Source organism: Mustela erminea, chromosome 4 (genome assembly GCF_009829155.1).
Source record: "Mustela erminea isolate mMusErm1 chromosome 4, mMusErm1.Pri, whole genome shotgun sequence".
Taxonomy (NCBI): domain Eukaryota; kingdom Metazoa; phylum Chordata; class Mammalia; order Carnivora; family Mustelidae; genus Mustela; species Mustela erminea.
In genome coordinates, this window is record NC_045617.1 from 122,497,022 (window position 1) to 122,522,637 (window position 25,616).

The 25,616-nt window shown below is 43.1% G+C and overlaps 2 pseudogenes; one reads left to right on the forward strand and one right to left on the reverse strand.

The window, feature by feature from the left end:
* LOC116587519 overlaps nucleotides 1–25,616 on the forward strand; it is a 592,489-nt pseudogene that overhangs the window by 209,828 nt on the left and 357,045 nt on the right.
* Nucleotides 10,662–11,542, reverse strand: LOC116587900 (annotated as a pseudogene).

The following is a 25,616-nucleotide window of genomic DNA, read 5'->3' on the forward strand; positions in this document are numbered from 1 at the left end:
TTGCCTGGAACTGAGATTTTTCCTGGGGTGTGTGACATTCAGTGCTAAAACTGGAAAACTCCTGGGAAAACAGGGAAGAGTCTGTTTAAATATTAATATCTAGAAAAGAATTCTTAGACAATGAAGTACAGTTAATAGATTTTAATAGATTTTTTGGATGATAGAGGTTACTTTTATAGGGCATAGCAATGATCTTTGAAGGCTAGGTGTTTTAGGAGATGTATTTGTCAGAAATTACATTTGTAAGTTCATTTTTGTGTCACAAAACTAAATCTGCTTTTCTGCAGCTGTAGAAGGAGAGAGAGTATTTTCTTCTTATCATTTGAAAAATTTTCTTAGTGGGAATTCAAATGACCTACAGTTTCAAGGCCAAGTGCTGGAATTGCATTAAATGCACTATTATTTGCATTAATAAACATTCAGGGGAAAAAAGGCTGGCCTGAGAAGCTCAGACAGGCAATAAAGAAAATGCTGCAAGGCAACACTTTGTACCAACATTACCCCTTACTTACATCCAGTTGGTGATGTATAAGATTGGTTCAATTATAATTCCTTGACAAACACGGAATGACTAATTGTTATTTTGTTTCTGAGATGACAACTTCCTTTTTGAGCTGGCTTAATAATGCCTTTGCCATGACCACAGCCTAGCAATAGTGGCAAATACTGCTATATAGTGTATTATAATAACTCTTCAAATTGTATTTTCATTAAATATCATTGATTTGTATCCATCCTAGACACAATAGTGAGGAAATTCTCTCATGGTAAAATGATTGCATCTCAGAAGTTTGAAGGAAAAAGAAAAGCCAGGTACAAGATAGAGCTGAAGGAAGTAAACGTGGGAACAGTAGTTCCATCGTCTATCCAAAAGTACATGGGGATGGCGCAGTGCTGCAGAGTCCTGATGAGCTGTTATTTAGTAAGTTTTATGTGATATTCTTTGTTTTTAAAAAAGATTTATTTATTTGAGAGAGAGAGAGAGAGAGAGAGAGAGAGAGCAGGAGGAGGGACAGAGGGAGATAATCTCCAAATAGACTCCCTGCTGAGTGCAGACCCCCCTCAAGGAGGTGCTCCATTTCATAACCCATGAGATCACGACTTGAGACAAACTCAGCAGTTGGACACTCAACAATCTGACCTACCCAGGCACCTCATGTGATACTCTTTTTACTTCCTTGATATTCTAGTCTTTAATAAAGCCTTAGCAAATTTTCAGGTTTTGTTTTTCTTTTTCTTTCTGTGCTTTTGGTTACTAATGGTGGTCAATACTTGAAGCCAATAAGGTGGTAGCAGGAATGCTCAAAAGGAATTTTGAGGTAAGAGCTGGGGCTCCCCTCCCAAGAGGAGATTGTTTTCTCTTTTCTTAAAATGATTTCTACTATATATATATATATATATATATATATATATATATATATTTAGTCACCATACAGTACATGATTAGTTCTTGATGTAGTGTTCCATGATTCACAGTTTATGTATAACACCCAGCGCTCCTTGCAATCCATGCCCTTCATTTTTCCCTTCCTTCTCCTAATGTCCTCCATGCTATTCTTTATGTTCCATATATGAGAGAAACCATATGATAACTGTCTTTCTCTGTTGATTTATTTCACTTAGCATAATCTCCTCCAGTTCCATCCATATTGATGCAAATGATGGGTACTCATCCTTTCTGATGGCTGAGTAATAGTCCATTGTATATATACACCACATTTTTGGAGTTATTTTATCAAATTTTATTTTGTTCAGTGTTCCAAGAGTCATTGTTTATGCACCACACGCAGTGTTCCATGCAATAAATGCCCTCTTTGATACCTACCACCAGGCTCACCCATCCCTATATTCCCCTCCCTTCCAAAAGGCTCAGTTTGGTTCTCAGAGCCCACAGTCTCTCATGGTCCATCTCCCCATCTGTTTTCCCCCAATTACTTTTTATTTCCCTCTCCTAATGTCCTCTGTGTTATTTCTTATGCTCCACAAGTAAGTGAAACCATATGATAACTGATTTTCTCTGCTTGACTTATTTCACTCAGCATAATCTCCTCCAGTCCCATCCATGTTGATACAAAAGGTAGGTATTCATCCTTTCCATTGTATATATGAATGATATCTTTCTTTTTAAAGAATTTTTATTTATTTATTTGACAGAGAGAGAGAGATACAGCAAGGGTCTGTTCATACCTTCTGCCCACTTTTTAACATGACTATCTGTTTCTTGGGTGTTGAGTTTGAGGAGTTCTTTCAAGACACATTTCCAAAGGCAAAAGAAACAGTCAGTAAAACTAAGAGGTAACCTACAGGATGGAAGAAGATATTTGCAAATGACACTGCAGACAAAGGGCTGATATCCAGTCTATAAAGAACTCCTCAAACTCAACACTCAAAAAACAGGTAATCACGTCCAAAAATGGGCAGAAGATATGTACAGGCACTTCTCCAAAGAAGACATACAAATGGCTAACAGACTCATGAAAAAATGTTCATCATCATTATCCATCAGGGAGATTCAAATTGAAACCACAGTGAGATATCACCTTATAATGGCCAAAATCAACAAGACAGGAAACAAGAAGTGTTGGAGAGGATGTGGAGAAAGGGGAACCCTCTTATGGTGTTGGTGGGAAAGCAAGTTGGTGAAGCCACATTGGAAAACAGTGTGGAGATTCCTTAAGAAATTACCACTAGAGCTACCCTATGACCCTGCAATTGCACCACGGGGTATTCATCCCAAAGATACAGATGTAGTAAAAAGAAGGGTCATCCATACACCAATGTTCATAGCAGAAATGGCCACAGTCATCAAACTATGGAAAGAACCAAGATGCCCTTCAACGGATGAATGGTCCTTTGAAGGAGATATGGTTCATATATATCCAATGGAGTATTATGACTCCATCAGAGAGGATGAATACCGAACTTTTGTATCAACATGAATGGGAATGACTGGAGGAGATTATGCTGAGTGAAGTAAGTGAAGCAGAAAGAGTCAATTATATGGTTTCATTTACTTGTGGAATATTAGGAATAACACAGAGGACACTGAGAGAAGGAGAGGAGAAGGGAGTTTGGGGAAATCGGAGGGGGAGATGAACCAGGAGAGCCTGTGGACTCTGAGAAACAAACTGAGGGTTTTGGAGGGGAGGGAAATGGGGGGTTGGGAAAGCCTGGTGGTGGGTATTAAGGAGGGCACGTATTGCATGGAATACTGGGTGATGATGCCTAAAAAATGAATCTTGGAACACTGAACAAATTAAATTTTTAAAAAAGAGCTCAACATCACTTGGGATCAGAGAGATACAAATCAAAAGCACAATGAGATACCACACCAGTCAGAATGACTAAAATGAAGAAGCCTGGAAATAAGCGATGCTGGCAAGGATGTTGAGAAAGTGGAGCCCTCCTACACTTTTGGTGGGAATGCAAGCTGGTGCAGTCGCTCTGAAAAACCGAATGGAGGTTCCTGAAAAAGTTGAAAATAGAGCTTCTCTACAATCCAACAATTGCACTGCTAGGTATATATTCTAAAGATACAAATAGGAGGGAGGAGTCAAGATGGTGGAGAAGTAGTAGGCTGAGACTACTTCAGCTAGCCGGAGATCAGCTAGATAGCTTATCTAAAGATTGCAAACACCTGCAAATCCATTGGCAGATCGAAGAGAAGAAGAACAGCAATTCTGGAAACAGAAAAACAACCACTTTCTGAAAGGTAGGACTGGCGGAGAAGTGAATCCAAAGCGAAGGGAAGATAGACCCCGGGGGGAGGGGCCGGCTCCCGGCAAGCGGCGGAGCAACGGAGCACAAAATCAGGACTTTTAAAAGTCTGTTCCGCTGAGGGACATCGCTCCAGAGGCTAAACCGGGGCAAAGCCCACGAGGGGTCAGTGTGGCCTCAGGTCCCGCAGGGTCACAGAAGGATCGGGGGTGTCTGAGTGTCGCAGACCTTGCGGGTGTTGGAACGGGAAAGCCGGCTACAGAGACAGAGCCGACAGTAAGCTCACAGCTCGGTGTTACCTTGAACCGGTCGCAGGCTCGGTGAGCTTGGAGCGCGGTGGAGGTCAGGCAGACGGGAGTAACTGGGCGCTGTTCTCTGAGGGCGCACTGAGGAGTGCGGCCCTGGGCTCTCGGCTCCTCCGGGCCGGAGACCAGGAGGCCGCCATTTGTATTCCCGTCCTCCGGAACTCTACGGAAAGCGCTCAGGGAACAAAAGCTCCTGAAAGCAAACCCGAGCGGATTACTCAGATTGGCCCCTCGTAAGGGCGGTGCAATTCTGCCTGGGGCAAAGACACTTGAGAATCCCTACACCAGGCCCCTCCCCCAGAAGATCAACAAGAAATCCAGCCAAGACCAAGTTCACCTACCAAGGAGTGCGGTTTCAATACCAAGGAGAGCAGCAGAATTCCAGAGGAGGAGAAAGCAAAGCACGGAACTCATGGCTTTCTCCCTGTGATTTTTTTTTCTTTTCTTTTCTTTTCTTTTTCTTTTTTCTTTTTTCCCTGTGATTTTTTTAGTCTTGCAGTTAATTTAATTTTTTTCTTTTTCATTTTTTCTCTTCTTCTGCTAAAATTTTTTAAAACTTTTACCTTTTTCTTTTTTAACGTTTTTTAACTAGTTTATCTAATATATATATTTTTTCCTTTTTATATTTTTCATTATTCGTTTTCCTTTTTTAAATTCTTTTCTTATTTTTTTCTTTTTTCTTTTTTTTTTCTTTCTTTCTTTTTGAACCTCTTTTTATCCCCTTTCGCCCCCCTCACGATTTGGGATCTCTTCTGATTTGGTTAAGCCATATTTTCTTGGGGTTGTTGCCACACTTTTAGTATTTTATTTGCTCTTTCATATGCTCTTATCTGGACAAAATGACAAGGCGGAAAAATTCACCACAAAAAAAAAGAACAAGAGGCAGTACCAAAGGCTAGGGACCTAATCAATGCAGACATTGGTAATATGTCAGATCTAGAGTTCAGAATGACAATTCTCAAGGTTCTAGCCGGGCTCGAAAAAGGCATGGAAGATATTAGAGAAACCCTCTCGGGAGATATAAAAGCCCTTTCTGGAGAAATAAAAGAACTAAAATCTAACCAAGTTGAAATAAAAAAGCAATTAATGATGTGCAATCAAAAATGGAGGCTCTCACTGCTAGGATAAATGAGGCAGAAGAAAGAATTAGTGATATAGAAGACCAAATGACAGAGAATAAAGAAGCTGAGCAAAAGAGGGACAAACAGCTACTGGACCACGAGGGGAGAATTCGAGAGATAAGTGACACCATAAGACGAAACAACATTAGAATAATTGGGATTCCAGAAGAAGAAGAAAGAGAGAGGGGAGCAGAAGGTATATTGGAGAGAATTATTGGGGAGAATTTCCCCAATATGGCAAAGGGAATGAGCATCAAAATCCAGGAGGTTCAGAGAATGCCCCTCAAAATCAATAAGAATAGGCTCACACCCCGTCACCTTATAGTAAAATTTACAAGTCTTAGTGACAAAGAGAAAATCCTGAAACCAGCCCGGGAAAAGAGGTCTGTAACATACAATGATAAAAATATTAGATTGGCAGCTGACTTATCCACAGAGACCTGGCAGGCCAGGAAGAGCTGGCATGATATTTTCAGAGCACTAAACGAGAAAAACATGCAGCCAAGAATACTATATCCAGCTAGGCTATCATTGAAAATAGAAGGAGAGATTAAAAACTTCCAGGACAAACAAAAACTGAAAGAATTTGCAAACACCAAACCAGCTCTACAGGAAATATTGAAAGGGGTCCTCTAAGCAAAGAGAGAGCCTACAAGTGGTAGATCAGTAAGGAACAGAGACAATATACAGTAGCAGTCACCTTATAGGCAATACAATGGCACTAAATTCATATCTCTCAATAGTTACCCTGAATGTTAATGGGCTAAATGCCCCAATCAAAAGACACAGGGTATCAGAATGGATAAAAAAAACAAAACCCATCTATATGTTGCTTCCAAGAAACTCATTTTAAGCCCAAAGACACCTCCAGATTTAAAGTGAGGGGGTGGAAAAGAATTTACCATGCTAATGGACATCAGAAGAAAGCAGGAGTGGCAATCCTTATATCAGATCAATTAGATTTTAAGCCAAAGACTATAATAAGAGATGAGGAAGGACACTATATCATACTCAAAGGGTCTGTCCAACAAGAAGATCTAACAATTTTAAATATCTATGCCCCCAAAGTGGGAGCAGCCAACTATATAAACCAATTAATAACAAAATCAAAGAAACACATCAACAATAATACAATAATAGTAGGGGACTTTAACACTCCCCTCACTGAAATGGACAGATCATCCAAGCAAAAGATCAGCAAGGAAATAAAGGCCTTAAATGACACACTGGACCAGATGGACATCACAGATATATTCAGAACATTTCATCCCAAAGCAACAGAATACACATTCTTCTCTAGTGCACATGGAACATTCTCCAGAATAGATCACATCCTTGGTCCTAAATCAGGACTCAACCGGTATCAAAAGATTGGCATCATTCCCTGCATATTTTCAGACCACAATGCTCTGAAGCTAGAACTCAACCACAAAAGGAAGTTTGGAAAGAACCCAAATACATGGAGACTAAACAGCATCCTTCTAAAGAATGAATGGGTCAACGGGAAATTAAAGAAGAATTGAAAAAAATCATGGAAACAAATGATAATGAAAATACAATGGTTCAAAATCTGTGGAACACAACAAAGGCAGTCCTGAGAGGAAAATATATAGTGGTACAAGCCTTCCTCAAGAAACAAGAAAGGTCTCAGGTATGCAACCTAACCCTACACCTAAAGGAGCTGGAGAAAGAACAAGAAAGAAACCCTAAGCCCAGCAGGAGAAGAGAAATCATAAAGATCAGAGCAGAAATCAATGAAATAGAAACCAAAAAGACAATAGAGCAAATCAACGAAACTAAGAGCTGGTTCTTTGAAAGAATTAATAAAATTGATAAACCCCTGGCCAGACTTATCAAAAAGAAAAAAGAAAGGACCCAAATAAATAAAATCATGAATGAAAGAGGAGAGATCACAACTAACACCAAAGAAATACAAACTATTATAAGAACATACTATGAGCACCTCTACGCCAACAAATTTGACAATCTGGAAGAAATGGATGCATTCCTAGAAACATATAAACTACCACAACTGAACCAGGAAGAAGTAGAAAGCCTGAACAGACCCATAACCAGTAAGGAGATTGAAACAGTCATTAAAAATCTCCAAACAAACAAAAGCCCAGGGCCAGACGGCTTCCCGGGGGAATTCTACCAAACATTTAAAGAACTAATTCCTATTCTCCTGAAACTGTTCCAAAAAATATAAATGGAAGGAAAACTTCCAAACTCATTTTATGAGGCCAGCATCACCTTGATCCCAAAACCAGACAAGGATCCCATCAAAAAAGAGAGCTATAGACCAATATCCTTGATGAACACAGATGCGAAAATTCTCACCAAAATACTAGCCAATAGGATTCAACAGTACATTAAAAGGATTATTCACCACGACCAAGTGGGATTTATTCCAGGGCTGCAAGGTTGGTTCAACATCCGCAAATCAGTCAATGTGATACAACACATCAATAAAAGAAAGAACAAGAACCATATGATACTCTCAATAGATGCTAAAAAAGCAATTGACAAAGTACAGCATCCCTTCCTGATCAAAACTCTTCAAAGTGTAGGGATAGAGGGCACATACCTCAATATCATCAAAGCCATCTATGAAAAACCCACCGCAAATATCATTCTCAATGGAGAAAAACTGAAAGCTTTTCCGTTAAGGTCAGGAACACGGCAGGGATGTCCATTGTCACCACTGCTATTCAACATAGTTCTAGAAGTCCTAGCCTCAGCAATCAGACAACAAAAGGAAATTAAAGGCATCCAATTGGCAAAGAAGAAGTCAAATTATCACTCTTCGCAGATGATATGATACTATATGTGGAAAACCCAAAAGACTCCACTCCAAAACTGCTAGAACTTGTACAGGAATTCAGTAAAGTGTCAGGATATAAAATCAATGCACAGAAATCAGTTGCATTTCTCTACACCAACAACAAGACAGAAGAAAGAGAAATTAAAGAGTCTATCCCATTTACAATTGCACCCCAAACCATAAGATACCGAGGAATAAACCTAACCAAAGAGGCACAGAATCTATACTCAGAAAACAATAAAGTACTCATGAAAGAAATTGAGGAAGACACAAAGAAATGGAAAAATGTTCCATGCTCCTGGATTGGATGAATAAATATTGTGAAAATGTCTATGCTACCTAAAGCAATCTACACATTTAATGCAATTCCTATCAAAGTACCATCCATCTTTTTCAAAGAAATGGAACAAATAATTCTAAAATTTATATGGAACCAGAAAAGACCTCGAATAGCCAAAGGGATATTGAAAAAGAAAGCCAAAGTTGGTGACATCATGATTCCGGACTTCAAGCTCTATTACAAAGCTGTCATCATCAAGACAGCATGGTACTGGCACAGAAACAGACACATAGATCAATGGAACAGAATAGAGAGCCCAGAAATAGACCCTCAACTCTATGGTCAACTAATCTTCGACAAAGCAGGAAAGAATGTCCAATGGAAAAAAGACAGCCTCTTCAATAAATGGTGTTGGGAAAATTGGACAGCCACATGCAGAAAAATGAAATTGGACCATTTCCTTACACCACACACGAAAATAGACTCAAAACGGATGAAGGACCTCAATGTGCGAAAGGAATCCATCAAAATCCTTGAGGAGAACACAGGCAGCAACCTCTTCGACTTCAGCCACAGCAACATCTTCCTAGGAACATCGCCAAAGGCAAGGGAAGCAAGGGCAAAAATGAACTATTGGGATTTCATCAAGGTCAAAAGCTTTTGCACAGCAAAGGAAACAGTTAACAAAATCAAAAGACAACTGACAGAATGGAGAAGATATTTGCAAATGACATATCAGATAAAGGACTAGTGTCCAAAATCTATAAAGAACTTAGCAAACTCAACACCCAAAGAACAAATAATCCAATCAAGAAATAGGCAGAGGACATGAACAGACATTTCTGCAAAGAAGACATCCAGATGGCCAACAGACACATGAAAAAGTGCTCCATATCACTCGGCATCAGGGAAATACAAATCAAAACCACAATGAGATATCACCTCACACCAGTCAGAATGGCTAAAATCAACCAATCAGGAAATGACAGATGCTGGAGAGGATGCGGAGAAAGGGGAACCCTCCTACACTGTTGGTGGGAATGTAAACTGGTGCAGCCACTCTGGAAAACAGCATGGAGGTTCCTCAAAATGTTGAAAATAGAACTGCCCTATGACCCAGCAATTGCACTACTGGGTATTTACCCTAAAGATACAAACGTAGTGATCCTAAGGGGCACGTGCACCCGAATGTTTATAGCAGCAATGTCCACAATAGCCAAACTATGGAAAGAACCTAGATGTCCATCAACAGATGAATGGATCAAGAAGATGTGGTATATATACACAATGGAATACTATGCAGCCATCAAAAGAAATGAAATCTTGCCATTTGCGACAACATGGATGGAACTAGAGAGTATCATGCTTAGCGAAATAAGTCAAGCAGAGAAAGACAACTATCATATGATCTCCCTGATATGAGGAAGTGGTGGTACAACATGGGGGCTTAAGTGGGTAGGAGAAGAATCAATGAAACAAGATGGGATTGGGAGGGAGATAAACCATAAGTGACTCTTAATCTTACAAAACAAACTGAGGGTTGCTGGGGGGAGGGGGGTTGGGAGAAGGGGGGGTGTGGTTATGGACATTGGGGAGGGTATGTGCTTTGGTGAGTGCTGTGAAGTGTGTAAACCTGGCGATTCACAGACTTGTACCCCTGGGGATAAAAATACATGTTTATAAAAAAATAAAAAATTAAAAAAAAAGATACAAATACAGTGATCCAAAGGGGCATGTGCACCCCAATGTTTATGGCAGCAATGTCCACAATAGTCAGACTATGGAAAGAGCCCAGAGGTCTATCAGCAGATGAATGGATATAGAATATGTGGTATATATAGATATATACCATAGATGTAACTAGAGAGTATTATGATAAGTGAAATAATTCAATTAGAGAAAGGCAAGTATCATATGATCTCACTCACATGTGGAATTTAAGAAACAAAACAGATTGGAAACATCTAGAGTGTCCATGTCCACAATATGAATCTGTCTAAAACCAGACAATGGCAGATTTTTCAGGAGCTCACATCCTAAGCCACCAGCTCCATTGACTAGAACTTTACAAGTATCTGACAAAAACTGGAGAGATTCTGTGCTCGGTTCAGGGTGTGTGAAGGGTCCAGATTGTTTGAGGAACTTCTTTACATGGTTCCAGCGACCTTCCCAGTCTCCAGTGTCCCCATATCCACCATCAACAGCCATTTTCTCAGCCAGCAGCTCCTCTGGTCTCCTTATTTTCTTCTCTGGCCCTTAGCTTTCTGCCATATTGTTCTCTCCACATGTGGGTTTTCTGTGAACCTGGTTACATAGCCCCCTATGTGAGCTTAGTCACATCACCCCCTACCCATCTTCCTACTTAGTCTTGCCTGTCCTTTATTCAGTCTCATGAAGTACTGATCCTGACGAGATTAGAGATTTTGTCCATGTTTAGGAATAGGTCTTCTGGTATCAGGAAGAGTGAGTGGCATTCCCGAGGTCAAAGGAGAATGTAGAGTAACAGCAGAACTCTCAAACCGAGAAGCAAGATCTACAAATGGAGCTGTACATCTACTCTGGCCATATACGATCACATTTTCAGGGTGAATGCCACATCTTGTCCTAAGAGCAAGCTAGGCAGCTCCTCTACCTGCATAGAGATTCCTCTCTGTTGGTTTCCCAGAACTTGATCCATACCCAGAATAAGCATACGAGAATATACTACAATTAATCCATGATCTCAGTGATATGTAAAAGTTGATCATCTGATCAAAATCAACAGCCTTTCCATGTGAGAAGAGTAAAGCATACAAGGCATTGGGTGAACAACACACAAAATACAGGCAATTCTGTTGCCTTGACTGGTTCGAGTTCTGGAAACACTCTCAATAGCACCCTTTTCTCTGGAAGAGTACTTTCGGTCTGCTCCTTCTGACTGGTGTAAGTCCAGCAGTTTTCAAATTCATCACACGTTGGCATGTAAGTTGGATCAGGTGGCAAAGAGGGTAATTTCTTTTCTTTAAAGATTTTATTTATTTATTTGACAGAGAGATCACAAGCAGGCAGAGAGGCAGGCAGAGAGAGAGGGGAAGTAGGCTCCCCACTGAGCAGAGAGCCCAATGCGGGGTTTGATCTCAGGACCCTGAGACCATGATCTGAGTTGAAGGCAGAGGTTTTAACCCACTGAGCCACCCAGGTGCCCCAAAAAGGGTAATTTCAAAGCCAGTTTTCCAGGGCAAGGTGGACAGAAGAAGAGGGCACATGGGTGACAAAAGGAGAGATTATTCATCTTCTTCACCTGAGGGGCCACAGCCCAGGTGTCTGGAGGAAAGTGTGGGGAGAGAGCCGCCACCCACCCCCCAACATACTGTCCTTCACAGGGTGCAGCCCACACTGCCAACACTGCTGCTACCTCCCCTGCTAGCACTGCAGACACCATCCAGATGTGGCCAGATCTTCCTTCTTTTGGTCTTCCTTTCTCTCTTCCTCCTTAGCCTGTCACCACACAGCCAGCTCGTCTGGAGGGAGGAAGGCAGGCGGGTATGAAGGGGACAAGCAGAACCCTCATGGAGGATATCGTCACTGACTTAAATATTTTGTAAGTATTCTACTTGTGATTTCCTTCGGCCCATTTGTTAAGAGTGTTTAATTTCTACCAATTTGTGAATTTTTTAGTTTTCCTTTTGTTGTTGATTTCTAACTGCATCTCATTGTGCTTGGATAGTTTGTGTGATATCTCTATTATTGATTCTGTTGAGTCTTAATTTGTGGTCTGACATGCGGTGCATCCTGGGAATGGTCCCATGTACCCTGGAGAAGAACGTGTATTCTGTTATTTGTGGGTAGAGTGTTCTCTATATGGGAGTAAGATCTAGTTGTTTTTTTGTGGGGTGGTTTTTTTTTTTTTTTTAGTTTCTCAAGCCCTCCGTTTCCTTAATTTTCTGCTTGTTGCTCTATCCAATTTTGAGAATGGGATATTGAATTCTCCAACTATTATTGGGGGTCTCTCTACTTCTGCATTTCATTCTATGAAGCTTAACTTCATAGATTTTTTTGATCTGTGATTAAATGCTATTCATTTATATTAGTTACATCTTCATGTTCTATTGAAACTTGGAATCACAGATACTGTTCTTTTTGTCTCCTCTACATTTTTTTTTTAATTTTAAGTCTATTTTGACTGATATTAGTAGAAATACTCCAGTTTTCCTTTGGTTATTTTGTGCACAGAATACCTTTTCCCATCCTTTCACTGTCAAACTATTTGTGTTTTTTGATAAAGTGAGTCTCTTTTAACTAACATATAGTTGGATCATCTCTCTGTCACTATTCTGCCAAGCTCTATGCTTTGATTGGAATATGTTTATGTTCATGTCTTTCTTGAATGTGGGTGAGTTTTCAGCCATTATTTCTTCAAACAATCTCTCTTACCTTTTTCTTTCTCTTCTGTCTGCAACTCCCAAAATGCTTTATGTTATGTCAGTGCTCCAGTAGGCTCTCTTCCCTTTTCTTTAGTTGTGTTCATTTTGTTCCTCAGACTTGATCATTTCAATGGTCCTACCTTCAAGTTCAGCGATTCTTTCTTCTATGTGCTAAAACCTGCTCTTGAACACTTCTAGTAAAATTTTCATCTGAGTTATTGTGCATATCAGCGCTGGAATTTCCTTTTAGCTTCTTTTTGTTTTTGTATCTCTTTGTAAATACTTTATTTTACTCATATCTAATTTTTTGACTTCTTTAATTTTCAGAGCATCATACAGGCAGTTGATTTAAAGTACTTGTCTAGTAAGTTCACCATCTGATCTTCCACAGAACACTTTCTGCTTTTTTTTCTTTTTCTTTTTTCTTCTTAACTTGGAATGGGCCATGTTGTCCTGTTTCTTTGTACAATTTGTGTTTTGTCATTTTTGAAAATGGGTCATCTCAATCTTATGATTTAGCTCTGAAAATCAGATTCCCCCATCAACATGTTTGTTGTTTGTATTAATTTCCTTATTGTTCTAGGCTGTGTGCCAGAAATCAGCCTTAGGTATACACATCACCTCTCCTCATGTCATTTTGAGCCTACACGTTTTCCTGAACATGTGTTTGCTTTCTATATCCCCATTCCTTCCAGCTACCCGCCCCCCTGCCCACCACCAACTCAGTGTTGCTCAGTGGGAATCTGAGAGCAGAGTGGCAATATCTCTTTGTGGTCACAGGGCTGAGGACAGAAGACCCAAGCTCCTTTATTCCTGCTCATTCATTACCTCCCCAGTGAGTCCCTGACATATGACACTAGCACAGGGCCCTACATAAAGGGGTGATGCGTGTCTGGTCAGGTTTGGCTTGTAAAGTGTTTCCCCAAAATCTACAATGATATTGAGGTTTCCTCCCCACTGAGTGCCTTGGGATTCTGGCCTTAGGGAACAGAGAGGTCTCCAAGCTAGAACTGTTGATTCCCAGATCTGCAGCCAGCCCCACAATATGACAGATGCTCCAGTAAACACACTGCCACTTTCCATGGCGAAGACTTTGGACATGAGTTCCTGTTGCTTGTTCCTACTGCTTTCTCTGATGCTAGAGGCTGAAATACTGGCTCTTTCCTCAGTGATGTCAAGTGATGTCAATGCTAGAATCTTCAGTCCTGATCACCTCAGGTCCCACTGTCTGTTACCCTTAACAGCTAGATAGGAGTTCTGCTACTCAACCTCAGATCTCATTTCTACCCTGATGACTGATCCAGGGATTTAATGGTGGCTCACCACATGCTCCAAAGGGCCTCAAGCCCTGCAGCTGAGTCAATGACTTACAACATAACTAAAGCCCCTTCCCGAGCCCAAGATATCTCAGAGGCATCTGGTGGTTAGATGCTACCTGTCTATACTGCCCGTGTGTTTGGAATATGAGTGCAGAGGGTACTCTTCATATTCTTGGTTCCTTGTTCAGGCAACCAAGACCAATACGTACATATTAAACTCATATAAGAACTCCTGCAGTTTCATGTACGCGTGCGTGCGTGTGCGCGCGCGCGCACACACACACACACACAACACACTTCATAAAGAACTCCCCATGTGAAATGCCTATAAACTTTCCTCTTACCAGCTCCAAGCCCAACTTGAAGGAATTCTGATCACAGCATTCATTCATTCATTCACTCATTCATTCATTCCTCTAGGTATATTCCATGAATGCCGCTGGGCCAAACTCTGTGTTAGGCCTGGTAATCATTTAATGCCAGAAACGCAGCACGTATTGTCCTAATGCTTCCCATCTCACAGGAAAGACACAATTAAATAAAACGTAATAATAGTAGTACATTAGACATTGCTGTTACCTATTGCTAGATAACAAAAAATCTCCAAATAATACAACCACCTTTTATTCTCTCTCATTGTGTGAATCAGCTAGGCCTAGCAAACAGCTCCTCTGCTCTGTGTGTCATGCGTTGGGGCTACAGTCATCTGGAAATCTGAATGGTCTACAATATTCTAGAATATATTGCCTCTCAATGGGGAGTGTGCTGAGGCTGTTAAATGCTGCTTGCTGCCACTGCAGCCTGTTGGTGCCATCTGGTGTTAATCCAGGTCTTGAAAGCTAACGAGCTCAGGGAGGAAAGAGAAACCAATAGAAGCCCATCTGGTGCCAAATATTGCTTTGTGTGCTCTCAGGACTTCTTCAGTTATCTAAATTCAGCTTTGTCTTTCTCTGAAGGAGGATAACACCCTCACTATTTTCTCTCTCACACTTCTTTTCTCAGCCTGTGCTAGTCTTCTGCTGCCCCATATGATCCCTCAGCACAGTCACCTGGGCCTGCTTCCACCAACCACAAGACAGAGCAGGAAAAAGCCCTGGGACCAAGAACAGCACTCTGGAGCTGAAACTCAAAGCCTTCCCTCGTCTCAAGCCCCAAGCCATCCACCCAAGGAGCACAGGGCATCCCTGAAAGACAGGTCCTATTACCTCTTCCTTGAGGCCAGGCAGTGTTCCCAAATACAGCACCTTCTCTCCCTAGGTGGCTACATCCCCACTTGCATAACCACCTGTGCACCAGGGTTGTTGTCTGCTTGTTGGCCATGCTCAGTTATAGGCACAGGCCCCATCTGCAGCTCAGCCTCCTCCCTCCCCTCCCCTGAGCCAACAGCTCCTAACTGGAAGGCACATCAGGAAGCTCAGCTGACTGGCAGGCAGTCTCGAAAAAGAGGCTGCAGTGGGGTCTGTACATGACCTGACTCAGGAAAACCCCGTGCTCACAGCCCTCCACCCTCATCCCTGGCCCAGGTCCTGGTGCACGAGGCCTTTTCTTGCTCCTTCCTGGCCCTCTCGCACCTGGAATCACAGGTCCTCCCCAAATGCTCCTTGTCTGAGGCTGCCAGAGCCTTCCTGCCCCTTTCCTAGCAGGGACTCCCCCAGGTAATACAGGCAGTGCCTCTTACAACCTTCTTGTAAATGAGGTGTAGGAGATTCTGGAGACCCGCATCTCTATCTATCCACCCTCTACATCCCGAAACTGCCACCGTCACCCCCCCCTCCTACACCTCCCACCTGGAAATGTCCCTGGACCAACCTTGCTGAGCCTGAGAATAGAGAGAAGTAGGGACAAGCTCAGAGCAGGGACCCTCAATCCCCAGTCCCCAGTCCTCACCCAGAGCAAGGAGAGGTCATGCTCACCACTCAAAGGCCCCAGGGACCTTGGCTTTGTGTAGGGCTAAGGGTGGATATGCACATGTGGCTCCCACTCTCTCAGCACTCTGACTTCAGCTCCTGTTACAGAGGCTTGTCATGCCCTCCATATTGTGCAGACACGAGGGACTGCCCATATCCCAGGAGAGCCCCGCCCATCCCGCCCACTGCCCAGATTTCTCACTTAGGCTCCCGCAGCTCTTGCTGACTTTTTTTTTTTTTAATTTCTTTTCAGTGTAACAGTATTCATTGTTTTTGCACCCCACCCAGTGCTCCTTGCTGACTTCTTGTTCTTAGAGAGAGGACTCATGCAAGAATGACAATAAGGAAACCAGCAGCAATAAGAAAAGCAGAGGGTTGTCCCTCCATTCTGATGCACCAGGGCCTTTCCTAGAAGAGGGTATTATATTGACCCGGCCACCCCAGGACCACAAGACTGCTGTCTTCTCCCCACACTGCCACCTGTCCTGGCCAGGCCCACAATGCGAGGGCACAAATTGTGCACTGCAATTCCCTGTGGCTTCCATGTAGCAAGTGAACCTCCAATCCTTTGTTTAAGGAATACTTATGGCCACACACATCCAGTAGGCCCCGTTCCCACTAGGCAGAACTCCCATAAACTGCTGGGCATACTGGTCAGGGAGATATTCCTCGGAGAGAAACAGAACACCCAGCCTGTCAGGCTGGCCTTGCCCTCCAAGTTCTGGTTACAGGTCATGTTCAGTGTTGGGGGCACTGGAGAAGAAAGCACAGAGCCAGTGAGGTACAGGGTTAGCCCTGCTCCCTTCTAAGGGAGAGAGAGAGATCAGGGCTGTTTCTCTCACCTTTCCACCTCTGGCTGAAGCTCTCATTCTCCAAGTCTGTTCTGCTTCATAGGACCCAGCTCCTTTGTACAGGCATGTTGTTGGACCTGGGATCCAGGCCTCACTCTGTTGGATCCATGTGTTGATGCTCAGGGGTAGGCCACAACGGGTTCTTGGGCTGAGGGCACTGTAAGGAAACAACTCTTTGTGACAGCGAGGCTAGGGCTTCCTCTCCTGTCTGATGCCCATGTTCCCTGGTTCAGCTTTCTGGAGGAGGACCACTACTTCCCTAGACTGTTGACACTACGAGGAATCACTACTTCTTCCCCTCCTCCTCCTCATTCTCTTCCTCCTTCTCCTCTTCCTTCTCATCTCCCTCTTCTTCCTGTTATTTTTTGTTTTATTTATATTTATTTATTCATTGATTGATTGATGATTTACAGAACAAGAGATTGCATGAGCAGGCAGAGGGGCAGAGAAAGAGGGAGAAAGAGAATCCCACAGACTCTGCAATAAGCATGGAGCCCCATGCTGGGCTGAGATCACAGCCTTGAGATCATGGCCTGAGCTGAAATCAAGAGTTGGATTCACCCAGCTGAGCCTCCCAGACACCCTTGGGAGGATTCACTTCTGTCTCCACATGAGTGGTGTCTCTATCCTTTATTAAGAGTCTTAAGGACAGGTGGATCACAGTACAATGCACCAGCAGAACATATGTGCATTCCATCAGACAAAGAGTGCTTCCTTGAACAGGGTTGTTGGGGGGAGGCTCAATGGATCCAACAGAGAAAATCTCTGCCCCAGGGCTGAACCATTTCTGCCAAAGAAACTCATCCAGGACTCCAGATATTTCTGCTGCTTTTGCAAAGCTCTCCCTGTACATGGGCTGAGAAATCCTAGCATTGACAGCCATCTGCATCCAAGGACTTCTTGATTTCCATAGCCAAGGTTTGAGCAGAGGACCAGGGAAGTGTCCATCCATGGATTTTCAGATCATAAGAGAGGAAGAGATCCCCATTATAAGTGGAAATGCCTGAAGACCTTGGTGCTGTTGTCTTTTCAGCTTTTCCAGGCCCAGATCTCCTAGACGGAATGTGAACTGGCCACTATCCTGCCGTGACTTCTCTCATCCTGTGTCCCTCTGCTTTCCTTACCCCAGTGACAACTCTGGCCAGAGGGGCCCTCCCTGTTCTCCTCCATGCCTTCCCTGTGCTGGCTGAGTAATGGTCCCTGTATCAAAACCACAATGATACATCAATTCTCACCTGTCAACATGGCTAAAATAAAAAACACAAGAAACAGCAGGTGTTTGTGAGGATGTGGAGAAAAAGGAACCCTCTGGCACTGTTAATGGGCATGTAAACTGGTATAGCCTCTGTGGAAAATAGTATGGAGTTTCTGTAGGAAATTAAAAATTGAATCACCATATGATCCAGAATTTCACTACTGGGTATTTACCCTAAGAATATGAAGACATTAATTCAAAAATCTATGTGCATCCCTGGTTCATTGCAGCACTATTTACAATAGTCCCATTATGAAAATAGCCCACATATCCATCGATAGATGAATTAAGAAGATGTGGTACATTTATACAATGAAATGTTACTCAGCCATAAAAAAAGAATGAAATCTTGCCATTTGCAGCCACATGGATGGATCAAGAGAGTATCATACAGGCAGAATACTCAGAGAAAGACAAAGACCGTATGATTTTACTCATATGTGGAATTTGAGAAACAAAACAAGAGAAGAGAGAAATCAAAAAATGGAATATAAACATATATATAGATAGATAGATAGTAATAAACATAACCATAGAGAACAAACAGATGGTTACCAGAGACGTGGTGGGTAGGGGCATGGGGTTTGGGTGAAACAGGTGGAGGGGAGTAAGTGTACACTTTCCTTGACAAGCAGTGAGTAATGTATGTGGCTACCCTCCCCCTTCTAATGGTGGTTCCCTCCCCCTTCTGTTCCTCCTCGGATATCTGTCTGCACAATCCCAACTCCATGTTTTGTACCTCTTGACTGATGATCCTTTGCCCCCGTAGAGATCCAGATGTATAATCTTACATTTCAGGCTGATGTCATGGGTGTTCAGAGTGCTCTGATGGCTATTCAGCTCAATTCAGGGGACTGGTTGAAATAGGGTCCCCTAACTCTGCCATCTTGTCCCTACCCTGATCTGTTCATTCTTGTAACTCCACATTTCACTCAAAGGAAACTCAAAACCCTTCTCACACCCTCAGGCCTGCATGATGTGGTCAGTATCTGACTCATGTCACCTGCTCTCTGCTGCAGCCACAGTGGCCTCCTCATCCTTCCTTGAACACAGACAGGGCCCTGCTCTAGTGCGTGTGCACTGGAGCCTCCCTGCCTGGAAAGAACTCTCCGCAGACCGCTTCTTACACAATTTTTTCATGTCCTTCTAATCTCTCAGAGGTCAGCTTCTCAGTGAGACCTACACTTACCACTGTAGTAAAGTAGCCGTCTTCCCTGTCCCCACACAGGTCTCCTCTGGGTCCCCTTCCTCACTGCACTTCCCAGCCTCTAACACACACACTTCCCTTAGTTACTAGCAGACAGTCTTCCCCTCACTACCAGCACATACGCCCCACCAGGTGGGCCCATTTGGTCTGTTTCTACTTCCCTGAAGTTTCTACAAAGGAGTTTCTGTGTATGACACTCAGTTATCACTTGGAGAAATGATCCGCACAGAGAACCTCTCTCTTCTAGATGAGCCCTAGGCCACAGTTGCTCATGGAAGCTATCACTTTTCTCACCAGTGGCGGTCTCCTCCACGTTCTCATGTCCTCCTCTCTGCATCATCTCTCCGGCATGCACAGGAAACAATGGCAGTTCTCCCTTCAGGAAAGGTGCATCTAGGCTTGTGGGTCATGTATTCCAGAGAAATGTGAATTCAAATTCGACACTGTTTCATCACTCTGTGAATCAGGAGTGGAACCAGAGCTGGAATTACTAGTGTCAAGAACAGGGGGGCATGTGGGTGAGCCAAGAAAATAGAAACTAACTGAAATATAATAAGAATGAGAAATTATCAGTTGTTGTCTCTAACTCCATAATCTGCTTTTTAAAAAAGGTGGGGAAAGATGGAAAGAATGATCCAGAACAACCCTAGAAGGAGATGATCCCTAGAAGAGATGGACTGGTATAAAAAGTCACCTTTGAACCCCACAGATATTCCTGTGTGCAGGGGCCCCCTGGGCCTTGTGGGGACAATGAGAGACAAGGACCCCTGGGGCTGTCCCAGACTGGGAACACCAGAGGAACATGAGACCACAACTTGTACCCAAGAAACAACAGGCCTAATTCTCCATAGAAGCAAAGAAGAAGAAGGAAGAGCAAGAGGAGGAGGAGGAGGAGGAGGAAAAAGACAGCAAAAACTTGGGAGCTGAGTCCTGACCAGGCCTAAGCTCTGGCAACCCTGTTCACAGGAAAATCTTGCTGCATAAAGTCCTAGAGAGAAGAGAGATTGGAGTTGTTGTGATTACTGGGCCTGGTGTGACAAGTTTCCACTGAAGGGACAAGGGACAAAGGAGAAGCAAGGATGACCAGCAGAGCAGCGACCATGTCAAAGCCCATGATGCACTGAGCACAGTCTGGGCACAGTCCCCTCCATGCTGGCTCCTCACACACTCTTGCATCCCCACCCTTGTGGACCCTGGAAGGCTCTCAGTGCTTCTGTTTATTTCCTCTCTCAAACTTTAGGAGTCCTCTTTTGTCTTTTTATTTTTATCTTTTAATTTTTTCAACACTTTAAAATTTAAATTCAATTAATTAATATTTAATGTTTTATTGGTTTAAATTCAATTAATTAAAAGTTTCATTGGTTCCAGAGTACAGGGCTGTGGTTCATCAGTCTTATATAACACCCAGTGCTCATTACAAAACGTGCCCTTCTTAATATCCATCACCAGGGGCGCCATCCCTCCACCGGTATCTCCTCCAGCAACCCTCAGTTTGTTTCATATGATTAAGAGTCTCTTATAGTTTGTCTCTCTCACTGGTTTCATCTTGTTTTATTTTTTCCTCTCTTCCCCTGTGAGTCTCTGTTTCGTTTCTCAAATTCCACATATGAGTGAGATCATATGATAATTGTCTTTCTCTGGTTGACGTACTTTGTTTAGCATAATACCTTCTACTTCCATTTATGTCATTGGAAATAGCAAAGTTTCATCTTTTTGATGGCTGAGTAATATTCTTGTGTGTGTGTGTGTGTGTGTGTGTGTGTGTGTGTGTGTAATATCTTTATCCATCCATCATCAATGGAAATACAGGCTCTTTCCACAGTTTTACCATTGTGGACATTGTTGCTATAAACATTGGGGTACACATGCCCCTTTAGATAACTGCATTGGTATCTTTAGGGTAAGTACCCAGTGGTGCAATTGCTGGGTTGTAGGGTAGCTCTATTTTCAACTTTTTGAGGAACCTTCACAGTATTTTCCAGAGTAGCTGCATCAGCTTACATTTCCACCAACAACATAGGAGGGTTCTCCTTTCTCCACATCCTTGCCAATATTTTTTGTTTCCTGACTTATGAATTTTAGCGATTCTGACTGCTGAGAGGTGGTATCTCAATGTGATTTTGATTTTATTTTCCCTGGTGGCTAGTGATGATGAACACTTTTCATGTGTCTGTTAGACCTTTGTATGTCTTCCTCAGAGAAGTGTGTGCTCATGTCCTCTTCCCTTTTTTGACTTGATTACCTGTTTTTTGGGTGTTGAGTTTGAGAAGTTCTTTATAGATCTTTGATATCAACCTTTTGTCTGTAGTGTCATTGGCAAATATCTTCTTCTGTTGTTTTGTTGGCTGTTTCCTTTGCTGTGCAGAAACTTTTTATCTTGATGAAGTCCCAAAAGTTCATTTTTGCTTTTGTTTCCCTTGCCTTTGGGGACTGTCTTAAAGGTTGCTGTGGCCGATGTTGAAGAGGTTACTGCCTATGTTCTCCTCTAGGATTATGATGGATTCTGGTCTCAAATTGAGGTTTTTCATCCATTTTGAGTTTATCTTTGTGTATGATGTAAGAGAAGGGTCCAGTTTCATTCTTCTGTATATAGCGGTCCAATTTTCCCAGCACCATTTATTGAAGAGACTGTCTTTCTTCCATTGGATATTTTTTCCTGGTTTTTTGAAGATTAGTTGACCATAAAGTTGAGAGCCTGTATCTGGGATCTCTATTCTGTCCCATTGGTCTATGTGTCTGTTTTTGTTCCAGTACCATGCTGTCTTGGTGATCATAGCTTTGTAACATAGCTTGTAATCAGGCAACGTGATGCCCCCCCCCCCCAGCTTTTTCTTTTCAACATTTTTATTTTTGGTGACCTGTGGACTTTTCTGGTTCCATACAAATTTTATGATTGTTTGCTCTGACACTTTGAAAAATACCATGGTATTTTGATTGGGATGGCGTTGAGAGTATAGATTGCTCCCGGCAGCATAGTCATTTTAACAATGTTTATTCTTGATCCATGAGCATGGAATGTTTTCCCATCTTTTTTGTCTTCAATTTCTTTCATGGGTGTTTTATAGTTCCTAGAATATAGATCCTTTACTTCTTTGGTTAGATTTATTCCAAGGTATCTTATTTTTTTTTTTGGTACTATTGTAAATGGAATTGATTTTCTAATGTCTCTTTCTACAGTCTCGTTGTTAGTGTATAAGAAAGCAACTAGTTTCTGTGCACTGATTTTGTACCTGGCCACATTACTGAATTGCTGTATGAGTTCTAGTAATTTGAAGGTAGAGACTTTTGGGTTTTCCACAGAGTGTACATGTCAACTGCAAAGAGAGAGAGTTTGAATTCTTCTTTGCCAATTTGAATATCTGTTAATTCCTTTTGTGGTCTGGTTAATGTTGCTGGGCCTTCTGGTACTATGTTGAACAATAGTAACAAGAGAGGGCATCCTTGTCATGTTCCTGATCTCCATGGGAAGGCTGTCAGCTTTTCCCTATTGAGAATGATATTCACTGTGGGTTCTTTTTTTTTTTTTTTAAAGATTTTATTTATTTATTTGACAGAGAGAGAGATCACAAGTAGGCAGAGAGGCAGGCAGAGAGAGAGGAGGAAGCAGGCTCCCTGCTGAGCAGAGAGCCCGATGTGGGACTCGATCCCAGGACCTGAGATCATGACCTGAGCCGAAGGCAGCGGCTTAACCCACTGAGCCACCCAGGCGCCCCACTGTGGGTTCTTCATAGATGGATTTTATGAACTTGTGGAATGTTCCCTCTGTACCTATATTCTGAAGAGTTTTCATCAGGAAGGGATGCTGTATTTTGTCAGATGCTTTTTGTGCATCAATTGAGAAGACCATATGGTTCTTGTCTCTTCTCTTATTTATGTATTCTATCAAACTGATTGATTTGGAATGCTGAACCACCCTTGAATTCCAGGGATAAGTCCCAGCTGGTGGTGATGGCTAATCCTTTTAATGTACTGTTGGATTGTATTAGCCAGGATCTTGTTGAGAATTTTGATATCCAATTCATCAGGGATATTGGCCTGAAATTCTCCTTTTTGATGGGGTCATTGCCTGGTTTGGGGCTCAAGGAAATACTGACCTCATAGAAAGTGTCTGAAAGTTTTCCTTCTGTTTCTATTTTTGAAACAGATTCAGAAGAATAGGTATTATTTCTTCTTTGAATGTTTGGTAGAATTCTCCAGAGAATCCATCAGGCCCCAGACTCTTGTTTTTTGGGAAGCTTTGCTCAGTGCTTCAATCTCTGGATTCCACTAGGTGACACTGTTTTGGTCCCTGAGGCTTTCAGCTCTGGTCAGTGGGGTAAATATGGCTGCACCTTACTCTCTAGACCTGGATCTGAAACTTCACACTCCCCACTCTTTAATGAGCCTGCACAGAAACGCAATTGATTAGGCTGGTCTCCCCGGTTTTCCTATGAACTCTGTGTTCACCCAGCCTGTGACCAAGCATTTTTATGTCAGGAACATGACTGAGTCTCAAAACTCCAAACTTGATGGACTCCTGCAGCAGGGACCGGTGCAGTTCCACCCAGGGGAGGTGGGGGTCTGGCTGGACTTCTGCTGCTTACCGGGCCCATTCTCAGAGAGTGGTTCACTGAATAGTGCAGCGGCTCCCTGCTCATGGCAACGTGGAGCAGAAAGCCAGCACCCAGACTTGCAGCATGCAGCCAGCTTCCCCGCTCTGATGCCTGGGAGCTTTGCATACTCGGGCCCCCCTGTCCTTTCTGTGACCCTGGGGATCCTGAGACCATGCTGTCCCACCTCAGATTCTGCCCCACTCTGGCACCTCAGTACCTTTAAGCCAGGAACCTCTTGCACTGGAGCAGATTTCCAAAAGTCCTGATTTTGTGCTCTGCTCTTTATAAAACTTGGCGTCTGCCTCCTGAAGCAATCCCCTTTCCTACTTGTAGCCTTGCGGCATTTCTTTCTTCACATCTCCCATTGATTCCCATGTGTTCACAATGATTTGATAACTATCTAGCTGATTCCAGGGACCAGATGAACTTTGGGTCTCCTACTCCTCCATCACCTTAACTCCTCCCTAAATTCCTGAATTTTCTGACCCTTCTCTTCAGATGCCCTGAAGACACATGTCACCTACCATCCCGTCTCTGATCATCGGGTCACATTGAGGTGCTAGACCCTGGGTTTCTACCTTGATGAGATCACCCTGACCTGGCACAGTGATGAGGGGGACCTGACCCAGGACACAGAACTTGTGGAGACCAAGCCTGTAGGAGATGGAAGCTTCCAGAAGTGGGTAGCTGTGGTGGTGCCTTCTGGAGAGGAGCAAAGATACACATGCCATGTGCAGCATGAGGGGCTGCCCGAGCACATTATCTTGAGATGGGGTAAGGAGGGACACCTGGGTACAGAGTCTCCTGTCAGGGACATCAGGTTCTGTTGTAGAGATCTTCAGTAGGGTCTGGGTTGAGACCTATGGGTCAAGGTCCTCACTGTATCCTCTCTTCCCAGGGTCCTCTCCTCAGCCCCCAATTCCCATCTTGGGCATCATGGCTGGTCTGATTGTCATTGTGGTCACTGGTACTGTGGTGGTTGGAGTTGTCATGGGGAGGAAGGAGATCTCAGGTAGGGAAGGGAAGTGCTCTGAGTTTTCTTGTCCTTCTGCAGTGTCCCAAGCTCAGGTGGAAGTCTGTCCTGCCTTGTTTATGGGCAATGTCTTCTGCACACATGTGCCCGTCCACTGTGTGCTCATTGCTACATTCACTGTAGTAAACCAGAGGTGAGAACAAGAGACATATTAACCACCCTGATGAATGTGGTGATGGACCCAATTCCCAGAAGTCACAGGTTAGAGAGCAAGGTCCTTTCTGAGGAAAGACTGCAGGAAGATGGTTAATCTTGCCCTGCTTCCATTCTCATGTCCCTGATCCTGCCCTAGGTCTGTAGTGACCATTCTGGAAACTTCCCTGTGGTCCAGGCTATCTATTTCATCTAGAATCTAGGGCCCTGCCTCCTGCATATAATCTCATGGGATTTTTTTCTTTCACCAGGTGGAAAAGGAAGGAGTTATGCTCAGGCTGAAAGTATGTATGGTTGTTCATGTGCAAAATAGTCGGAGTCTGTGAGTCTGGGGAGATTCAGTGTCTGTGAGTCTGCAGAGAGGCCTGTGTGTTCTGAGAATCCCCACAAGCGAGCCTGGTGCTCAGCCGGATCTGGAGCTGCTGAGGTCAGAGAGGAGAGCAGGCCAGGGTGGGGGGGCATTAAAATCACAGTTACTATGTTTTTTTCCCTCGTGAATTGAGGGACGACAGTTGTTGTCATGAGGTGCGGTGTGTGAGATTTATGGCATTTTTTCATCACCGGGTGTCATCGGGGGGAGGATTTGGGAGCAGTTCATAGCTGGGATGACGAGCATCTCTGAATGCTTGCTCTCTGCAGCTATTCCTCT